At 38.0% G+C, this 23,663-nt stretch overlaps 1 protein-coding gene across 3 annotated transcripts in view; it reads right to left on the bottom strand.

Moving 5' to 3' along the window:
* ZNF609 (zinc finger protein 609) overlaps positions 1–23,663 on the bottom strand; it is a 230,449-nt gene that overhangs the window by 119,748 nt on the left and 87,038 nt on the right. The gene's annotated exons all lie outside the window — the stretch shown is intronic.

Raw genomic sequence — 23,663 nt, 5'->3', positions numbered from 1 at the left:
GAGTAATCAGAAGCAAATTCTTTGGTAGAGGGACAGGATGGAGGGAAATATACTTACCCTTTCATAACATCACTGGTATGGAGGTGTTTTACGTGACCATACATTTATAACCTTTATTGGAAAGCTTGCTTTCTCAATGACGGTGGGTAGGGAGGGGGAAACGAAGAGAATGTGGAACTCAAAGCTTTAAAAATGAATGTTAGAGGGGCGGAGCCAAGATGGTGGAGTAGAAAGACACACATATGCAAGTTCTCCCCACAGAGCCCATAAAATACCTGTAGAGAGGGACTCTCAACAAATTTTGGAGCAGTAGAAGTGGAGAACAACAGAATGGAGGAGATTTCCAGCCCAGGGTGACCTGAAATGTCTGCTGCATGAGGAAGAACAATGCTTACCATCACGGAAAGACATAAAAGTCAAGGCTTCTCTATCCCAGACACCCAAAATAAATATTCAGTGGGCTCAGGCCATGAAAGAGCTCAAAAAGGATTTTGATAATCAAGTTAGAGAGGTGGAGGAAAAACTGGGAAGAGAAATGAGAAAGATGCAAGAAAAGCATGAAAAGCAGGTCAATACCTTGCTAAAGGAGACCCAAAAAAATGCTGAAGAAAATAACACCTTGAAAAATAGTCTAACTCAATTGGCAAAAGAGGTCCAAAAAGCCAATGAGGAGAAGAATGCTTTAAAAAGCAGAATTAGCCAAATGGAAAAGGAGGTTCAAAAGCACACTGAAGAAAACTGTTCTTTAAAAATTAGAACGGAACAGATGGAGGCTAATGACTTTGTGAGAAACCAAGAAATCACAAAACAAAATCAAAAGAATGAAAAAATGGAAGATAATGTGAAATATCTCATTGGAAAAACAACTGACATGGAAAGCAGATCCAGGAGAGATAATTTAAAAATTATGGCACTACCTGAAAGCCATGATCAAAAAAAGAGCCTACACATCATCTTTCATGAAATTATCAAGAAAAACTGCCCTGAGATTCTAGAGCCAGGGGGCAAAATAAATATTGAAAGAATTCAACAATCACTCCTGAAAGAGATCCAAAAAGAGAAACTCCTAGGAACATGGTGGCCAAATTCCAGAGTTCCCTGGTCAAGGAGAAAATATTGCAAGCAGCTAGAAAGAAACAATTCAAGTATTGTGGAAATACAATCAGGATAACACAAGATCTAGCAGCTTCTACATTAAGGGACTGAAGGGCTTGGAATGTGATATTCCAGAATTCAAAGGAATTAGAACTAAAACCAAGAATCATCTACCCAACAAAACTGAGTATAATACTTCAGGGGAAAAAATGGTCTTTCAATGAAATAAAGGACTTTCAAGCATTCTTGATGAAAAGACCAGAGCTGAAAAGAAAATTTGACTTTCAAACACAAGAATCAAGAGAAGCATGAAAAGGTAAACAGCAAAGAGAAATCATAAGGGACTTACTAAAGCTGAACTGTTTACATTCCTACATGGAAAGACAGTATTTATAAGTCTTGAAACTTTTTTCAGTATCTAGGTAGTTGGTGGGATTACACACACACACACACACACACACACACACACACACACACACACACACACACACCGCACAGGGTGAGTTGAATAGGATGGGATCATATCTTTAAAAAAAATGAAAATAAGGGGTAAGAGAGAAAGATATTGGGAGAAGAAAGGGAGAAATGGAATGGGGCAAATTATCTCTCATAAAAGAGGCAAGTAAAAAACTTTTAGTGGAGGGAAAAAGGGGAGAGTTGAGAGAAAAAACATGAAGTTTACTCTCATCACATTTGACTAAAGGAAGGAATAAAATGCACACTCATTTTGGTATGAAAACCTATCTTACAATACAGGAAAGTGGGGGACAAGGGGATAAGCAGGGTGGGGGAGATGATGGAAAGGAGGGCAATGGGAGGAGGGAGCAATTTGAAGTCAACTCTCTTGGGGAGGAACGGGGTCAAAAGAGAGAGCAGAAGAAATGGGGGGCGAGGATAGGATGGAGGGAAATATAGTTAGTCTAATACAAAACGACTATTATGGAAATCATTTGCAAAACTACACAGATATGGCCTATATTGAATTGTCTGCCTTCCCAAAGGGAATGGGTGCAGAGGGAGGGAGGAAGAGAAGTTGGAACTCAGAGTTTTAGGAACAACTATTGAGTATTGTTCTTGCATACAACTAGGAAATGAGAAATACAGGTAAAGGGGTATAGAAAGTTATCTGTCCCTACAGGACAAAAGAGAAGATGGGGATAAAGGAAGGGAGGGCAGATTGGTGATAGGGGTAATTAGAATGCTTGGTGTTTTGGGGTGGGGGGAAGGGGAGAAATGGGGAGAAAATTTGGAACCCAAAAATTTTGTGGAAATGAATGTTGAAAACTTAAATAAATTTAAATACAAAAAATACAAAAAAAAATGAATGTTAGAGATTGTTTTTACATGCAACTAGGAAATAAGATATATAAGCAATGGGGTATAGAAATCTATCTTATCCTACAGGAAAATATAAGGGAAGGGAATAAGCGGGGGTGGGGGTGGGGGTGGACAGAAGGGAGGGCCAAATAATAAGAATCCCTAAAGGCTCCAAACTGACTTTGAAAACCATATATTAACATTTTCTTTATTGTTTTTATTACATTTTTATTTATTTTATTAAACATTTCCTAATTACATTTTAATCTGGTTCAAGAGGAAGGATAAAGGCAGAATGTTTGATAGCTCTACTTTAATGTACAATAATCCCAATTACATGTCTTTTACTGGGCACAGATAACAAAAGTTATCTTTGCCACCTGCTCCAAAACCCCCTAATCTCTTTTTTCACTAAACCAGAGGCTCTTAATATGATGTCTGTGAACCAGATTTATAAAAATTTTCTGAAAAGTATTTCAATAAAACTGATTTTCTGTGTAATCCTATGTATGTTATTCATTCAAAAACATTATGAGGTGTCCACAGGATTCACAGGACTACTAACAAGGTTCATGACACAAGAAAAGACAAAGAATCCCTGATAAATTCTCCTACCATTACATTCTCATCACATCTTCATATATGTTGCTTCTTTCGATGGTTACTTGTGTGTAGCTTACATTTTTTAAGAAAGAAATTCAATAAAGGCAAGGATCTTGGTTTTTATTAATTTTTGTATCCCTTTTACATAGGATACAACTAATAAATCCTGGTCAAATGAATACTCCTCTTTGCCTGGCCTAACTACAAAATTTAGAAAGCTCCAGCACCCTTCTCCCATATCCATACTGATCTCTCCCCTCTTTTTAACTACTATAGTACTTACTCTGAATTATATAGTTTAGTATTTTATTTAACAAAGAATTTCAGAGTTAGAAGATACTCAGAGATCATATAGCAACCTTATAACATTGGTCCTCCATAAACTTCAAAGGTTAAAGTTTTGTCTCCACTATACAGGAAGCTTTTTGAAGATCATGTTTTTAACTTTTCAGTATTTTGTCACAGTGCCTAGCACAATTCTGACCACACAGTATACACTCTAATATTTGCTGAATGCTAAATCTTTATTATCCTTCACCACGTTTGTACCTACATGTCAGATATGCTTCAAATAAATTCACATTGTCTCAGAAAATAATCTTTTATCACAGTAACCGCAGACTAAAGAATGAACTAGCAGTTACTTTTTACCTTGGCTGCATTATTTAAGGCACAGAAATAAATTTAAGTACTAACTTTAACCATATAACCTTAACCTACTTAGATTCTAAGTTTATCTGGAACTACAAAGCCAGAAAGAAACATAGATGGTGGAAATTAGAGTACTACAGAAACTACTGCTATTGTTTGCTTTCTGGAGTATTTTACCATGTTTTTGAGAGGTCATGCTTATTTTGAGGGCTCTCTGCTCATCTCTATTGGAGAATAGCTATTTTCCTTACATAGCTATATCTATGAAACTATGTACCCCTTTGACTCAGTGATAGTATTACCTAGGCATGTAACCTCCGCAGTTGTCAAAGACAAGAGGGAAAAACCAACACATACAAAATATTTATAGCTCATTTTTGTTGTAAACAAAGAACTGGAAACAAATTGTTGCCCATTAAGTCAGGTCAAATTAAGTCTATAAGCATGTTAATAAGCAAAGAGGGAAGTTACCATGTTAAATTACATACACATCAAAATATATACACAAAAATATATGTATGCATATATTTTGAAATACGAAGTTGGACATTTCATATACGATCCTCTCCCCATTTGTATATAGAAAGGAGTCACATTTGGTGATGTTCAACAAGTTCCAATAAAAAAGACTGGACATTCCCATGGGTAAAACATACAGAGCTTCTCCAGTATGACCAGCTTACAAAGAAATGAATCAATATTTCATCATCCTGAGGAAGAGGAAGAGGAGGCCAGCAGCTTACAATGGCTTTAGGCTCTATACACACTCAAGACTGAGCACTTGCTCCAGTGACATTTCATAAGATTTATTGAATTGGTCTTATTACAAGTGAATATCCATTTTTTTCCTGGAAGAAGGAAAATATAATTTTATAATCAAAATGAAATGGGAAAAATAAGACTTGATATTCAGAAATTAATTTTACATTCCTACAACTCTCCAGAACACATTTCATACTTAAAATTATATAATTTTATGTATTCCAGCCATATCAGAAACACCATTATCTATAATTTAAAATATATTAAAGAACAAATTAATAATACTATATAAGACAATACTGCTTTTTCTATTAGATGTTATCAGATGGAAGCCAATGGCTCATTGGCCAGCTAACATCTCTGATTCATTAACCAGAGAGCTATTACAAATGCCAGGTGCTATGACCTGGGATCTGGAAGCATGGTATGCATCTTCCCCAGGGTACCTCCTGGCAAATCAATTTGGGACCAGAAGACAATATACTTACCAGAACATAGGGAGGCCAGAGTTCCTGATCACACAGAATGTCAGGATATTCACTTGTTTTTTTCTAACCAGATCTATTTGCCTCTTGGGGCCTCTGGAATGAAAAGCCCGAAGCAATGCACAACCATATCACAGATAGAAAAGGTTGGCTGTGAATAGGAAGATGAAGATATTTTTTCCTATTTGGAAACCAAGAATTTGAATCAAAGAGGATATAGTCACAAATTTCCACTAGAGAAGAGAAAAGATTCCCCAAGCACAGAAACGTAAAACAAAGAGAAACACTTCACAGAACAGAGAAAGTTCAGGATTATCTGTGATATCACATTGAAAGTATAACTCCACAACCTGCTCACTTGAGAGCTAGTTGTAAGGGCCTCACTCTGGAATACTTTGCTTCCCAAAATTAGACTTTATTCTATTAACTGCATTTCTATTTGTTTTGGTAATGAATGAATTTCTACTCTAGAAATCCATTTCTATCCTACAGAAATTCAATTTCTTTCTATTCTAGAAATTCATTCACTAGCAAAGTGAGCATGGGTCCTAAACCCAATTCATACCCACCTGTGATAGTATTACTACATATCATATTTCCCCATAAGATGGATTAGGGTACGGTAGCAAATATTTATTAACCACCTCATTGCCATACTTACATGTTAAAGAAAACTGACATTTATCTATCACTTTAAATCTAGACAATCAACAAAACAATAAATCAATCCCTGATTTGTAGTTTGTGCAAATGCTCACACAAAAAAATCTCACCATCAGCCTGAGTTGGATCCAGGACGAGCCTGCTAGACCCACCTCCTTCTTTCCAACCTGTTATAGTAAACAGAGGACAGAGTACCAGGTCTGCAGTCAGGAAAATCTGCTCCTCAACCCCGATAGGTGATGAATTCCTATCTTCTTTGATTACCTCATTTTTCAGGAAAAAAACAAGAAATAATCTTGCAAACAGGATCCAACAATTATTTTGTTTACTTTGGTTCCAAAAGCTGAATTCAAATCTTGGCTTTGACACTCAGCACCTGTGCTACCTTAGGCAAATGAGTCCCCCACTCTGCTCCCCAATATCCTAAAACCAAACTGGGGGATTGGGGTGATAATACTTCCACATCAAAGACAGACAAAGGCAGAACCAGGATGGTGGCTTACAGGTCAGATGTCACCTGAAATCTCCCATCCAAACAACTTTAAAATAACACCTCAAATAAAAATTTTTGAGCAGCAGGGTGCCAACAAAAGGTCAGAGGGAGACATTTTTCCAGCTAAAAGCAACTTATGAAGTCTACAGGAGAGATCTATAACACCAGGGTGGACAATGGCCCAGGGTATGGTAGAAACACCACCGGTGAGTATCACTGGTGGCCTCCAAGGAAGCAACAGAATATTCTCAGCCCAAAGATAATAAAAGGGTGGGGAGTAGGGGGAAAGGTGGGGATAATCAGACAACTGGTCAGAAACAAATTACAGGGGACCATTTCTTGACACTGACTGACAACTCTATTGTACATAAGAAGTACTGAGTCTCAGTTTCAGAGTGGAGATCTTGTGATCAGTAACAAAGGAGCAGTGGTGCTAAAAATGGTTTCCAGGGCAGAGAGGAGCACTAGTTCTTGTGGCTGCAGGAAAACAGGGGGACCTGGTCACAGTTCCAGGGCCAAGAGGAGAACTAGAATTTTCGGTTGGCAAAGGAGCAGTAGCTCTTCCTGGGTCAAGACCAGAGATCAGACCAGGAGAAGTAACCATGCCTCTCCTCAGATCATATCACCTTGGAAACATCAAAGAACTGAAGATCTCCAGAACTAGCTCTGATAACATAAGCAAGAAAAAGACTAAAGTGTGGCCCAAACCTCCCCACCACCCCCCAGGTGAGGAAAGTTCAAAATGAAGAAATAGCTGGGAAAGTGAGCAAACAAACAAAAAGGATTTGACTATAAAAAGGTAATACAGTGGCTGGGAAGACCAATACATAAACTTAAAAGTAGACAACAATATGAAAATAGCTACAAGCAAAGTCTCACAGAAAAATGCTACTTAAATCCAAAGTCCGTAAGAATTCTTGGAAGAATTAAAGAAAGAGATGAATAATAGAGGAAAAACTGTAAAAAGAAATGAGAGTGACACAAGAAAATTACAAGAAGAGAATTAACAACTTGGTAAAAGAGACCAAAAAAAAAAAATACTGAGAAAAAAAATCAACTTAAAAAAAACTGAATTGGCCTAATGGTAAGAGAGGCACAAAAATTCACTAAAAAACTACTTAAGAAGCAGAAAAAGCAAAATGGAAAAGGATGAAAGGCAACTGAAGAAAATAATCTCTTAAAGATTAGAATGTGACGTCTGACTCCATGAAACTTCAAGAAACAATAAAACAAAAGTAAAAAGAATGGTAAGAAAAAAAAGAAGAAAACATGAAATATTTCATCAGAAAAACAACTGACCTGGAAAAGAGATCAAGGAGAGATAATTTCAGAATTTATTGGACCATCTCTGGAAGCCACGATCAAAAAAAAGAGCCTAGATATCATCTTTCAAGAAATTATCAAGGATCATTGCAGCAATATCTTACATCCAGAGGATAAAAGGAACTGAAAGAATCCACCAATCATTTCGTCAAAAAGACTCAAAAATGAAAACTCCTTGGAGTATTATAGACAAATTCTAGAGCTCAGAGGTCAAGGAGGAAACACTGTTGGCAGTGTGAAAGAAACAATTCAAATACTGCGGAGCCAGTCAGGATGACACTGGATTTAGCAGCTTTTACATTAAAGGATCAGAGGGTTTGGAATATGATATTCCAGAAGGGAAAAGAATTAGGATTACAACCAAGAATCACCTACCCAACAAAACTGAGTATAATCCTTCAGGGAAAAAGACAGATATGAAAAAGAACTTTCAAGCATTCCTGATCAAAAACTCAGAGCTAAATAGAAAACTTGACATTCCAATACAAGATTCAAGAGAAGCATAACAAGGTAAACAGAAAAGAGAAATCCTAAGGGATTCAATAAGGATAAACTGTTTAAATTCCTACATTGGAAGATGACACTTATAACTCTTAAGAACATTGTTATTATCAGGGCATTTAGAATCAGTTTATGTTGACAGAGGGCATGGGTGAGTTGATTATGTTAGGATGATTTCTCCCCCCAAAAACATGTGGGAGTAAGAAAGGGAAATACTGGGAGGACGGAGAGGTAAAATGGAGAAATTTTTTTCTCACATAAAGGAGACATGCAAGAAAGAACTTTTATAGTGAAGTAGAAAATGGTGGAGGGTGGCAATACTCGAACCTTGCTCTCGTTGTAATTGGTTCAAAGAGGGACAAATATATACACTCTCTCTCTCTCTCTCTCTCAGTTGGGTGAAGGAATCTATCTTACCCACAGGGAGAAAAGAGGGATAAGATGGAAATGGATAAGAGATACCTTGGGGAAAGATGGAATGGTAAGGGGGAGGGTGGATTGGGGGAGGTAGTGGTTGAAAGCAAGACAACTTCTGAGGAGGGACAGGAAAAAAGAGAGAGAGAATGATAAACAGGAAAATGGGATGGAGGGAAATGCAGTGAATGATCATAACTGTACATGTGAAGGGGATGGAGTAACAGAATGGAAGCAGATAGAAGAATGGACTAGAAATCAAAATCTAACAATATGCTGTATATAAGACACATTTGGAACAGAAAGACACACATGGTTGAAATGAAGGGCTGGAGCAAAGGGTGTGTGTGTGTGTATGTGTATACATATGTATATACACACACACACACACACACACACACACACACACACACACGTGTGCACTTCCACCGAAGTAAAAAAGGCAGAGGTGGCAATCACAAAAGAAAACCAAGATTAGACCTATCTGAAAGAGATAATTTGGGGAGACTTAGATTTTTCTAAAAGGTAAAAAAATCTTGCAGCAATTTTCTGTGATAAAGGCTTCATTTCTCAAATATTTAGGAAACTAAGAGTATAAAAAAATCTTAAAAATATTAAAAAATTAGAGTCATTCCTCAACTGATAACAGTCAAGGGAAATGAATACATACATAGCTTCCCAAAGAAATCAAAGCTATCAATAGTGATAGAAAAAATAATGCTCTAAATCACTACTGATAGTTAATTGTTTAGTCGTTTCAGTCCCATCCAACTAAAAATAACTCTAAGGCCCGAATTCATAACTATCAGAAATAACAAATGCTAGAGGGGAGGAGTGAAAATAGGCGCACTAAGGCAAAGTTTCTTAAACTGGGTTGTGAACCCATTTGGGGTTGTGCGACAACATGGAGGTCACAAAAAATTTGCCAACAGTAAACAGTTTCTGAACAGATAATGACCAAAAATTAATTCAAAATCAAATGCATGATAAATCTTGTTGTGTTTCTGTCAATACTTGCCCGCGCTGCATCACATAACTTCACTACAGTCTTGGTTCTGACACATAACATATGCACTTTGCACTGAGCATGCCATCAAGCCACATGGCACCAAAAAATGCTGCCAGAAACACCTCGGCTCTGATTTGAGACTACTGTATGTTATGAATTGCAGTGTTTTTACTGTACATACAAAGCTTTCTGCTCTTACAGAAACATAAGTTTAATTACAGACTATAAAGAGTTTTAATATTTTTCTACCATCATTCCTCAGCATGTAACTAGCAAATTAGTATGTCTTTGGATTGGACTGTTTTAGAATATTTGATTTTAAAAATTGCTGTTATCTCCTTGTTTTAAAGAAACATAAGTATTTAATTGCCCCAAGACAAAAGCCCTTTAATAATATTTCTCCACAATCCACACTCTATGAATATATGTATGAACATCAATTTTTGAATTAAGTGCAAGTTAAATTTCATAAACTAAAGCTATTATTTGAGAAATTATTGATAATATGTATTTAAATTTTAGGACAAAAATATTTCTTGGTTATGGACAAATGGCTAACTTTAGACAGAAGAGGTAAAAATACTGATGACAACGTAGCAGTCTTCACGGCCAGGTTGTAGTCTACCTAAATTGACAAGAAAGAGAAAATATGTGGAATCATTTTTGCAATATGGATTCACTTCTAATAATGATGATGGTGTGGAAAAATCTCTTTGCTTAATAGGTAATGGAGAGCATGAAACCAGCCAAACTGAAATGACATCTTCATACCAAGCGTACAGCACACTGCAATAAACCAAAGGAATATTCTGAATGACTTTTAAAATCTTCAAATAAAGAAAAACAATGTTTTGAGAAACTTGTTACTGTCAACAAAAGTCATTTACTTGAATCTTAGCAAACTTCTTTATTTAATTGCAAAAACTCACAAGCCCTATGTCATAGAAGATCTCATGTTACTCTGCTATTAAAATGTCAGAAATAGCTTGTGGGGAAAAGTATGGGGATGAAATTTATAAAATTTCTTTGCTGAATGATACTGGTTTCCAAATTGTGTTCATCCTCTGTTGCCAAAGAAGACCACGCCATCAGAGAAATGATGACATGACTTGCACTTGACTTTGTTTTGAGTGAGGGAGGGCTGTGCAGGTCACCAGCCTCACTTCTCCTCCAGAGCCATCTGAATCCAGTGACCAGATATTCATCAAGATGACTGGAGATAACCCAGGATGCACTGGGAGATCTTGGGCCCTTTAGGCCAAGGTCTTTGCAGGTACTCACTTAGGGTGAGGCAATTTCTGAAATTAGTAATGACCAATTCCAGCAACTTATTATCAAGCTTAGGGGCAGCCCAAAGTTTGCAATTCAGTTAGATCAAATAACTGATTATTTCTAACATGACACAGTTGTTACTTTATGCCCTTTGGAAAGGAATACAAGAGGGAAAGATAGATACCTTAAAGTCGAATTTTTCACAAAAGAAGGTTTACAGTGGGAAAATTGCACTGGAGTCTGTACAGACAGTGCTGGAGGAATGATGGGAGAGAACGTTAGATTTGTAGCAAAAGTTAAAGCTGGTGGCAATGAACTTATCACTTTTATTCATTGAATGATCCATTGGGAGGCACCTGTAGCCAAAAAAAAAAAATATCACTAGAATTAGATGTTGTGCTTTGTGATACTATCGAAATCATTAACTTCATTAAAAGCCGTGCCCTTAACACTCATTCGTTTTCAAACCTTTGTAAAGACATGGACTCAGATTATAAAAGCTTATTACTACATGCAGAGAGGTAAGGAGGCTCTCCAAAGGGCGAAGTTTAAACAGATTACTGAAAGATGAAGCTATATTTTTAACTGACCAGAAATCTGATTTTGTTAATTTTTTTTCATAATGACTTACGGCTTTCAAAATTGTTATTTGTCCAATATTTTCAAAAAACTCAATGATTTAAACATCTCTTCGAAGAAAAAATTGCAACATTTGTATTAAAAGATAAAATTGGAGTTTTTACTAAAAAAAAGTTAACATATGGAAGAATAGGGTGGAAAATGGTTCTTTGGAAATGTTTACAGCTACAGATGATATTTTATTTGAAAATAAACTTCCCAAAAATTTAATTTTAAGAGTTATAATTGATCAACTGAATTGCCTAGAGACACAGTTTCTGAAATACTTTACTTCAAATTTTGATTTGATTCTAAAAAACTTAAGTTGGGTTCATAAACCATATTCAATTGATAGTTAAAGAGAGATGTGGGAAGATGTATATGAACTGATACAGAATGAAGTAAGGACCACCAAGATATTAATTTATGCAATAACAACATTATAAAGAAAATCAAGACTTTTGAATTCTGATCCATGTGAATATAAATAACAGTTCCAGAGAATTAAAGATGAAGCAGGCTACCTACCTCCTTGAAAAGAGATGATTGATTAAATATTAAGAACGAGATATATAGTTTTTGTATATGGCTTGATATTTGTCCTTCATTCTCGAAGAGGAATTATGACACCAAGAAGGTGATGCCATGACATGAAAGTCAACTGAATTTAAGTGAGGGAGAACTGTGCAAAGTCACCAGCCTCACTCCTCTGGAGCCAGATATGCATCAAGATGGCCCAGGATGCAGTGGGGGACCTCAGCCATTTCAAGTTAAGGTCTTTAACGGTCTCAGTTTGATGATGGATTAAATATTAAGAATGAGATATATAGTTTTGTATATGGCCGATGTAGGGATATGTTTGGACTACACATATTTAAGGATTTTCTTTTTCTATTTTGCTGTTGTTGTTATTGCTTAATGGGAGGAAGGATGAAAGAGGAATCTCATTTGATCCTCACAACAGTCCTGGAAAGCAGATGATATTAAGATCCCCATTTTATGTTTGAGGAAACATAGGCAGGCAGAGGTGAAGTAACTTACCAACCAGGGTTTCACAGCTAGTCAATATCTGAGGAAACTAAATATTTGTAGATAATAGCAATTAATTTAAAAAAAATTTTTTTAAAAAAGGATCCAGTCTAGTCCTTTTGGACCCTTACTCTAATAGGCATACTATCTATCCTTTTATTCAAATTATAGATAAGACCTTTATAGAGCAAATAGTCTAGCACAGTATCAGGCATGTCCTCAGCTAGGTGGGCTCTAAAGATACAAAAAGAAAAACATCTTGTCATCAAGTAGTCCTCTCCCAGAGTCATGGCAATCAACACTCAACATGACCCTATTTACCCCTTTTCTCCTTCATCCATCAGACATCCAGGTGAAGGATCAGACGAAGGCACCACTCTGCTCCCTATGCAATATTCCTTGGAGACAAACAGCGTCCTTGTCCATCTGCCATTCACTATTACTCCCAAGGCCTCTCCAATTCCTCTCTCCTGTAACAATCACCAGTCATTTAGGAGATAACTATCCTGGTTTACCCCTTCTCCACCCCAAATATCCCTTTCCCCCTCAACTCTACACTAACACATTCCAATACAAATGTTTGTACCACCTCCACTGTACCCTTTTGAAATTCTCATTCAATAGTGGAAAAAATTCCTCTTTATCCTATATTCTAACTCTCACACCCTTTCCATCTATGAGCCCTCATTGATCCCCATTCACAATTCCCAGCATTACACTGTTCTTTGCTCACTGTCAATTCCAAACATAGTTTTTACCTTTTTCACTCAGTAACCTTTTCTCCTTTGAAGTACACTCAATCAAAACTCTGCTGTCAATGCAAAGTACAGTAACTGCTATGATGACCTCCACCTTGGTCATTCTTCCTCTTTTCTGAAGAAGTTTATCACCTAAGTCACTATCCTCTCCTCCTCAATTCTTGCTCTTATAACATATTTTATGCATGTTCCTCATTTCTCTCCTGGTTTCACTACATGGGATTTCTTTGAATGAAAGAATGCCTCAGGAACTTCATTACGAGCATAACCTCATCATCCTGTAAGATCTCATTCATGGTTCAAGTAGACAGGTCGTGGACCTCTCTGCTTGGAGGATGGGATGAACTCCAAACCTCCATTTAAGAAGGAGAAAGCTCAGACTACCTATCTCCTCATTTCTGATCTGACTTCTCCACCATGCTGTCACACTGGTACTTTCCTCAGCTGCGCCCCTCCTCACTTTTCAACCTGGTTTGATGTTTGTTCTTCTCCCATCAGATTATACATTACATGAGACTATAATTTCCTTGAGGGTAGGGACTGTCTTTTTTCTTTCTTCCTCCCTCTATTTGTATCCTCAGCTCTTAGTGCTTGTCACACAGCAGAAACGTAACGCATGTTTATTTACTGATCTTGATTATTATGGGATTTTCATATTCATATAGACACTTCTTCAAACTCGCTAACATCTAATTTCCTCAACATTCTTAAGACCCATAATCTACTGTATCAACTCAGTTACACATAAGTATAAGTGGGGGTGGGGTCCCAGCACACATGTCTAATCTCCCTTCTTGCTTGCAAGCTGCTTGCCTCACTCTCCTGTCTCTAGCCTGCTCTGTTCAGCTCCTGTCATTCAAAGATTAAAGGCTGGTTCAGTCTAGTTGACATATGGATGGACACAAGTGTGCCTCTCCCCTAACACAGAAACTGATCTTCCTCTACCTAACCATATCTCTCCCCTTCTTCCTACACCTATTCTTCACCCTCACTGAGACCTCCATTCCCTCCAATTCTCAGATACTTTCTCAGGACATTCCCTGACTTCATTTTTCTTTCCTCTCCAATCTCAACCCAACAATAAGTCATTCAAATTCTATATAACCCTCTCCTCTTAAATCCCCTATTTGAGTTCCATGCCACCCCTCCTCTTAGTCCTATCAGCAGCCTCGCCAAATCTCAGCTCTGGATTATTCCCAACTTCTATGTTGTCTCCTCCTACTCACTAGTCACTGAATAAAAAGGGGAGGAAATCTTACAACCTTGCTGGCTGGGTACATTACAAATTCATCTTCTCCAACTTCATCTGGGCCCTCAATGAAGTAAGGGAGTCCTTTTATATCTAATTAGTTGCCTGTTTCACAGAAGCTATTCCAAATTACTCTTCCTCCTTATGCCCACCAACCTTCCCCCAACACCTCCACCTCCCCTCCTCTGTCTTTCTCAGCTGCTTCTTATATTACCAAAAACACTGAGGTCAAGTGATGAGTCCCCTCTTCTCCCATCCTCAACTCAATCTTCCGACAACTTTGCTTCATCTTTTCTCCTTTTCCCTTGTCTCTGAGAAAGATGCGGCCCTTTTCTCTGCCAAGGCTATCCTACTACTTGTGTACGTGAGCCCTTCCCTCCCATCTACTCTAGAAGACTGCAATCCTCGAACACCTTTCTCTTCTGGAATCTTCAACCTCTCGGTCAACCTATTCTTTTTCTACTGCTTTCAAACGTGCCCAAGTCTTCTCATTATAAAACAAAACAAAAGAAGACCAGAAGCACATACAAATCAAAACACAATTTTTTACTAGACTCTACCATCCTCACAAGCTACTGTCTGTGCTATGGCTCTCCAGTCTTTCTCAAAAGCTCATAGAGAACTACAGAAGTCTACACTAGATGCCTCCACTTTCTCTCCTCCCACTCACTTCTTAACCCTTTGCAATAACTTCAGATCTTATCACTCAACTGAAACTGCTCTCTATAGTTACCAGGGATCTCAACTGTGAGACTGGGTGGGTTTTCTCAGTCTAGTGCATTTGACACTCACTCTCACTCCCTTTCTCAATACTCTTCTCTGGGTTTCCAAGACATTCCTCTCTCAGAATTTTCCTTATATGCATATTATGGCTCTTTGGTCTCCTCTGCTGGCTTACTACATGTACATATATATATATATATATATATATATATATATATATATATATATATATATATATATATATATATATATATATATATATATATCATGCTCCCTAACTGTGTGTGTTCTCCAAGGTCCTGTATTAGACCCTCTACCCTTCTCCCTCTTTATCCTCATTTAGCTCCCATACATAAACTACCATCTCTCTATGCAGATAATTCCAAGATCGCTATATTGAGGTCCAATATTTCCTCTGAGCTTCAACTCTTCATAACCAATTGTCTTTTGGACACTTTATTTCACAGAACCATCTTGAATCAAACATTTCCAAAGTGAACTCATTATATTTCCCCTAAACAGGAAACTATCCTCATATGCAAAATGAGTTGAAGGAAATGGCAAACCACTCCAGTATCTTTGCTGAGAAAACCTCAACATGAGGCTTACTTCCATCTTTCAAACTTTTCTAGTTCTGCTGAATCTGTGACAAGCCTTTCAGTGTTACATGTTGGTAATCTTCATAATATCCTGGAATTCTCACTTTCTCTCATCCCACAAATCCAATTAGTTACTAAATTTTGCTACTTCTACATTCACAAGATTTGTGCCTAATTCCTTCCACTCATTTTAGTTTAGTTCTTTCATAATCTCTTCTCTAGTTAACTTACTGCAGTAAGAGGGCAAAGATGGGAGAGTAACAGAAAGCAGTACTGCCAAGCTTTCCACCCCACCAACTTGACCAAAGAGATGTAGAAAATGCACCAGGACAAATCCTAATGGGAAAATCCAAGAAAAAGTCATAGTAAGTCATTTTTTCAACCCAAGTTGGCATAGGGAGATAGAGAAGTCTTTGACTTCACTAGGTTTGGGGACTAGATCTGGCCAGGAGTCTGGGGACACCAGCAAGCCCAGGGAAAGGATATGTACTGGGGCAAGAGGTACCAGGATCCATACCAGCACTTCAAATATACAGTATGGTAAAATGGGCTAATTGGCAGCTGTGTTGCAAACTACTCAGTTTCAAGTCACAAATCCAAGGTTGGGGATGGGTTGAGAGTACTGGGCTGCAATCCTCAAGCAGCAAATTCAGAAGCAAGGAGCAATGGTGTGGTTCAGATACCCAGCAGCAAGGAGGGCAGGAATCCCAGACTCAAGGGGATCCTGGAGTTCTGTCCCTCTGAATTAGGAAAATTTCCCAGCTAGCTGACAGGTGTTGAATCCAACAGCAATTTACTACTGCTCAGATAGATCCAAACCCAGGTCAGGCCCTTGAACAGCTCAGACCAGGAGTACAACAATGGAGCTTTCCCTTGGATCAGAGCACTACAAGTGTGTATGTTCCCAGATGATCGTATCCAAGATCCTCAAACATCATTCAATAACTCAAGAAAGCAGCAGTATCAAGTCAGAAGTTAGGAAGTAGGCTGAAAGAATGAACCAAAAAAAAAAAAAAAAAAAAAAGAATCCTACTGTAAAATAGCTATTAAAGTGACAGGGATGTTCAAGACACAAATGCAAAATAAGAGGATTATCTACAAGCAAATTCTCAAAGAAAAACACAGCCTGGGCACAGATCCAACTACAATTCCTGTAAGAAATAAAGCAGAACAACAACAAAAAGAATGTTTAAACATACATACATACATACATTTTATTTGTGTGTGTATACATATGTGTATATATACACACATATACATATATATAAAATCAATGAAAAGAATTGAGAGCTAAGGAAGAAAGAAATGGAAAAGGAATTAATCTTGACTCAAAAGGTACAAAACCTAGGTCAAGTAATAAACTTTCTGAAAACCAGAATGGCAATTGGGAGAAAAATTAAAATATCATAAAAAGAAAATTAGAATGGATTAAAACACAATAAAAAATAATAAAATCAAAAGACTGGAAAAAATATAAGAAAATTTAAGGTATCTTACAATACAGGAAAGTGGGGGATAAGGGGATAAGCAGGGTGGGGCGGAGGATGGAAGGGAGGGCATGGGGAGGAGGGAGCAATTTGAGGTCAACACTCATGGGGAGGGACAGGATCAAAAGAGAGAATAGAAGTAATGGGGGACAGGATAGGATGGAGGGAAATACAGTTAGTCTTATATAACACGACTATTATGGAAGTCATTTGCAAAACTACACAGATATGGCCTATATTGAATTGCTTGCCTTCCAAAAAGAATGGGTGAGGAGGGAGGGAGGAAGAGAAGTTGGAACTCAAAGTTTTAGAAACAACTGTCAAGTACTGTTCTTGCCACTAGGAAACAAGAAATACAGGTAAAGGGGTACAGAAAGTTATTTGGCCCTACAGGACAAAAGAGAAGATGGAGTCAAGGGCAGAGAGGGATGATAGAAGAGAGAGCAGATTGGTGATAGGGGCAATTAGAATGCTTGGTGTTTTGGGGTGGGGGGAGGGGACAAAAGGGGAGAAAATTTGGAACTCAAAATTTTGTGAAAATGAATGTTAAAAGTTAAATAAAATAAATAAATAACCTAACGGGAATTTGTGATTGATGCTTAAAGTTAAAAGGGACTCAGCAGAGTCTGAATGATGACAACAGGGCAAATTTAGTGCTTTAGAAAAATCATTTTAGCAGGGTAAGGAATGAACTGGAATAAAAAAAAAGTCTTAGGTGTGGCTGCCCTACCTGATAAAGCAGATTAACTCTTAGATATCTATACAGCCTGAATCTGACAACATCAAATACCACCTAATATTCATTTTCAACTGCTGCCAGTCCAAGGATCTCAACCTCATGTTCAAAAGAGGACTGTCACATAAGCTGCTAAACTGATGTTACCAAAGCAAAGGTCAGATACACAGCTACAAGATTTACTCCCCAACTCCAGATGATCCAATGACTCCTTATCCACAGAGTTTAAAATATAAGCTGGTTTTTTTTTTTGCCATTTAAAGGTTTTTATTACAAGCTCTTTCCTACCTGGCCTTCCCACAGCTTTTGCTTACTTAGGCTAATATATCACCTCCCCTCAGTCCCACACTATTCCACACCTGGAATGTACTCACTTCCTCACCTCTATCTTTTAGAATGGGGGGGTAGAGCCAAGATGGCAAAGTAGAAAGATGGACCTGCTCTACCTCTGCCCCCATAGCCCATAAAATACCTGTAAAAAAAATTACCGTAAACAAATTCCAAAGCAACAGAAACCACAAAATGAAAGTGAAAGAGTGAAAGAGATTTCCAGCCCAAGACAGCCTAGAAGGCTGACAGGAAAGGTCTATTGGACTGGGCTCAGAACACAACGCACCCCAGCCTGCACAGACAAAACTGGAGCAGGCTTTAGGGCATGGAATCAAGGGTAGTAGTTGCAGTTTCCAGTCTTCTCACCCCACAAATGCCAAAGACAGCTTCAAAGGTCAGTGAGAAAAGCTCTTTCACCTGGGTGAGAGGGGTGCTAGGTCTGGTCCTAGCCCCTGCCCCAGGGCAGTGGCAGTCAATGTTTTGGTGTCTACTTTTGGAGCCCTCAGCCTAAAGACCCTGAGGGAATCAAGCAGCTGATCTAGGTCTCAGAACTGAGTGGTGGCCAGTGTGAGGAGGAGCATTAGTGTGGTGGAGCTATTGTGCCATCTTAGAAGAACTGATAATTTACAGATCCCTGGAGTATACCCTCCACGTGACAAAGGACGCAAAAGTCAAGAAACTGGCTGGGAAAATGCCCCAAAAAGGGGAAAAGAAAATAAGACCATAGAATAAACTACTTTCTTGGTGAACAGGTATTTTCTTTCATCTTTTTGGAACAACAAAGCATACCATCAGAGGAAGACATCAAAAAAAAAATCTACATCCAAAACCTCCCAAAAAAATATGCAAAGGTCTCAGGTCATGGAAGAGCTCAAAATGGATTTTGAAAATCAAGTAAGAGAGGTGGAGGAAAAACTGGAAAGAGACATGAGAGTGATGCAAGAAAATCACAAAAAGGAAGTCAACAGCTTGCTAAAGCAGACCCCCCAAAAAAATGCTGAAGAAAACAACACCTCTAAAAATAGACTAACCCAAATGGCAAAAGAGGTCCAAAAAGCCAATGAGGAGAAGAATGCTTTAAAAAGCTGAATTGACCACATGGAAAAAGAGGTTCAAAAACTCACTGAAGAAAATAATTCTTTAAAAATTAGAATGGACCAGATGGAAGCTGATGACTTCATGAGAAACCAAGAAATTATAAAACAAAACCAACAGAATGAAAAAAAAATAGAATACAGGTCCAGGAAAGACAATTTAAAAACTATGGGGTTACCTGAAAGCCAAGATGACAAAGAGAGCCTAGACATCATCTCTCAAGAAATTATCAAGGAAAATTGCCCTGATATTCTAGAACCTGAGGGTAAAATAGAAATGGAAGGTATCCAATGATCACCTCCTGAAAGAGATCCCAAAAGGAATACTGTAGTCAAATTCCAGAGTTTCCAGGTCAAGGAGAAAATATTACAAGCAGCCTAAAAGAAACAATTCAAGTATGGTAGAAATACAATCAGGATAACACAGGATTTAGCAGCTTCTACACGAAGGAATCAAAGGGCTTGGAATATAATATTCCAGAGGTCAAAGGAGATAGGATTAAAACCAAGAATGACCTACCCAGCAGAACTGAATATAATAATACTTCAGGCAGAAAAATGGAATTTCAATGAAATAGAAGACTTTCAAGCATTCTTTCTGAAAAGACCAGAGCTGAATAGAAAATCTGACTTTCAAATACAAGAATCAAGAGAAACATGAAAAGGTAAAGAGAAGCCTTAAGGAACTCATTAAAGTTGAACTGTTTATATTCCTACATGGAAAGATGTTATTTTTAATTCATGAGACCTTTTTAAGTATTAGGGTAGTTAGAGGGAATATATGTAGGTGTGTATGGGTATGTATGTCTATATTATATATGTGTAAGTATGTATATGTACATGTGTGTATGTATATGTGTGTACATATGTGTATACAGACATAGACAGGGCACAAAATAAGTTGAATATGGAGAATACCTAAAAAAATAAAATTTACTGTTGAATGGAATGTGCTAGGAGTAAGAGAAAGGGAGAGGTAGAACGTAGCAATTCATCTCACATACAAGAGGGAAGAAAGAGCTCCTGCAATGGAGAGGAAGAGGGGGGAGATGAAAGGAAATTGAGTCTTACTCTCAAGGGATTTGGATTAAGGAGGGAATAACATACATTCAATTGGATATGGAAATCTATTATGGAAGTGCTTTGCGTTGTTACGCTGTATGACCTATAGTGAATTGCGTGTTTTCTCAATGAGGGTGGGTGGAGAGGGAGGAAGAGAATACGGAACTCAAAGCTTTAAGAATAAATGTTAAAAACTGTTTTAACATGCAACTGGAAATTAAACTACACAGACAATGGAGTACAGAAATTTTGCCCTACAGGAAAATAGAGGGGAAGGGGGATGGAAGAAGGGTGGTTAACAGAAGGGAGGACAGACTGGAGGAAGTGGTGGATGGGGTGCATGCTGTCCTGGAGTGGGGGGGGGGGGAGGGGATGGGGAGAGATGGGAAGAAAATTTTGAATTCAAATTCTTGTGGAAGTGAATATTACAAACTGAAAAATAAATAAATTATATATTTTAAAAAAAAGAAGAACCTCTGGTATGTTTCACCTAGGAATCTATTCCTAAACCCCAAATTGCAGTGTTGTCTTTTTCAAATGATTTACATACCTACACACACTTTTAAATTTACATGCTGAATCCTTTCAGTGGGGCAGCTAGGTGGTGCTGAGAATAGTACTAGTCCTGGAGTGAGAGGGACTTGAGTTTAAATGTGGAATCAGACACTTTTTTAGTTGTGTGATCTTAGGCAAGTCACTGAACCCCATTTGCCTCAGTTTCCTCATCTGTAAAATGAGCTAGAGAAGGACATGGCAAACCACTCCAGTATCTTTGCCAAGAAAATGTCAGTCACAAAGTGTCAACCACAACTAATTGGTCAAAAGAAAAAAAAATTCCTTCAGTAAAAAAAGCTTCTTGAGGCCAAGGGCTCTATTGTTCCTGGGGCATTCATTTAAACAGCAGTTCCTCATAGTGAAGACCTAAGAAATGCTTTTTGAATTTATTGCCATAGGATAGAATATCCACAATGGAGAAATCATTTATATTTCAAAATAAGGGATCATCGTGGCTTTTGCATCTTTGGCCTTTGGGCTCACTATTTAAAAATTTAACTCAAGTTCTAGAAATTCAGAACAATTGTTACTTAAACTAATAGTTAGCATATTGCTCTGTACAGCTGCAATAGAAAGAACTCTACAGTAGACAGTGGTCTTCCAGGATCTTCAATTTCATTTGTTTTACAGATCTCCAGCCAATCTCTCTCAGACTAAGCAGTGTAAATCCAGACAAGAATGTTGTTCTACATCAGGTCTGCACAAAGTGGGCTGCTTGTGGCACACCAAAGGATTTCCTCTACATACAAAGGATGTTTTTCTGCTATATTTTTTCAAGGGGTGCCACTGAAATTCTTTAGTGTACTGCAAGCGGCCCATGGGCCCCAGGTTGTGCAGGCAGTTGCCCCATTGCAAATGCAGTACAGAAAATTATCTTGTACAAAGCTTATCATTGTAGGCCTGGCACAATCTAGCTCCAGTCCACATTTCCAACCATGTCACATCAATCCCCTCTATATATTTTACAATCTAGTCAAACCAGACAATTAGTTCCTGAATTCAGTGTACCACTACTAAGCCTCCATGCATTTGTACCAACCCTACATCCAATGACTAGAATGCCAGGCCTTTTCATCTCTTCCTAAAAGAATTCTTATCTTCCTGCAAGGTTACTCTCCTCTCTTAAGAAATCTTTATAATGACTCACAATTGTTTACATCTACTCCCATTCTCAAATTTACCTCCAAGTACTTATTTTTATCTAAGTTGTACTGTCCCATATCCCACTCTCTCCCAGTTCAAAGGAAGAGAGTTAAGGAAGTCTTTTGTCTTTGTGCCCAAAGCTTTAATATGCTTCTTTTGTCAACATTTCTGAAGTTACCTTTTCTCAGAAATGAAAGCACAACCATCATTCATAGGCCCCTTTAACAACTCTCCTAGACCTCTTTTTAAACACCTAAACATTAAATATGATATAGGAGGAAGGAGAAATGTCACTTAAGAAAATGAAATAAAACCCCCAGTGGCATCCTTAATACCAACCTCCAAATCCATCTACATCCAAATCCAAAACCTCTCATCAAAAAGTAGACTTGAATAAGCCACTCCACATCCCAGATTTTAGGCAGCCGTGACAAGCACTAGTTCAGAAAGGTACACTAAAGTTACTACAGATCTTGAGCCTCACTGCATCTAAGATCCAGGGGATAAAAGGTAGGGAATGGGATTACTTCCAATGAGTAAAAAATTTAGCAATCTGATTCCATCCCACCTCCTCCAGATTGCCCTCTGTGTTTCACTTATTCCAATCTTTTCCTCTCTATTGGCTCATTTTCTATTACCTACAAAGATGCCCATGTCTTCCCAATCCTGAAAAAAACCTTGACTTGAAGACTATCATCCTATATCTCACCTGCCCTTTCTAGCTAAGCCCCTCAAAAAGACTGTCTACAATAGGGGCCTCCAACTTTCTCTTCTCATAATCTCTTCTAGCTAAAATCTGGATTGCAACCTGACCTTTTCCACTGAAACTGCTCTTTCCAAAGTTACTAATGATCTCTTAGTAGTCAAATCCAATGACCTTTTCTCCATTCTCTTTCTCCTTGACCTCTCTGCAGCCTTTGTTGATTATTCTCTCCTCTCTAGGTTTTCAGAATACCACTCTCTCCTGGTTGTCCTAATAACCACCTGACCATTCCTCAGTCTCCTTTGCTAGATCTTCTTCCAGATCACATCCTCTGACTTTAAGTGTCCTCCAGGGTTCTGTCCTGGGCTCTCTTCTCCCTCTTTACTAGTTTACTTGGTAATTTCATCAGTGTCTCTGAATTTAGTTACCATCTCTATGCTGATGATTTTCAAAATTTACCTGTCCTACCCCACTCTCTCTGAAAACTTCCAATCTCACATCTCTAACTGCCTTTCAGACATCTTGAATTGGATGTTCAATAGACATCTTAAACTATATCCAAAATGGAACATTATTCTTTCCCCCTAAACTTCTCCCCCCTTTACCTTTTTACTGTAGAGGGCAATACCATCCTCCCAGTCCCTCTTGCTCACATCCTGGATTCCTCACTCTCTCATACCATGCCCCCATAATCAATCTTTTACCAAGGCCTGTTGTACTTTACCTTTGCAACATCTCTTGAAAACACCTCCTTTTCTCTCTAACACTGCCACCACTTTGGTATAGGGCCTCATCATGTCAAATCAAGATGACTCAGCTACCCTGCTGTTGGGTGCACCTCACCTCAAATCATGTTATATAGACTCATCTTACCCTACCACTGCCTCCCTCCCCCAAATCCCAATAGCTTCCTGTTGCCTCTAGGAACAAATACAAAATGCTCTGTTCTTCAAAGCCTACCTTTCCAGTTTTCTTATATTTTACTCCTA

The sequence above is a fragment of the Notamacropus eugenii genome, chromosome 1 (genome assembly GCF_028372415.1).
Source record: "Notamacropus eugenii isolate mMacEug1 chromosome 1, mMacEug1.pri_v2, whole genome shotgun sequence".
NCBI lineage: Eukaryota > Metazoa > Chordata > Mammalia > Diprotodontia > Macropodidae > Notamacropus > Notamacropus eugenii.
Note: the sequence above shows the minus strand (reverse complement) of the source record. Positions and strands in the feature narration are given on the sequence as shown.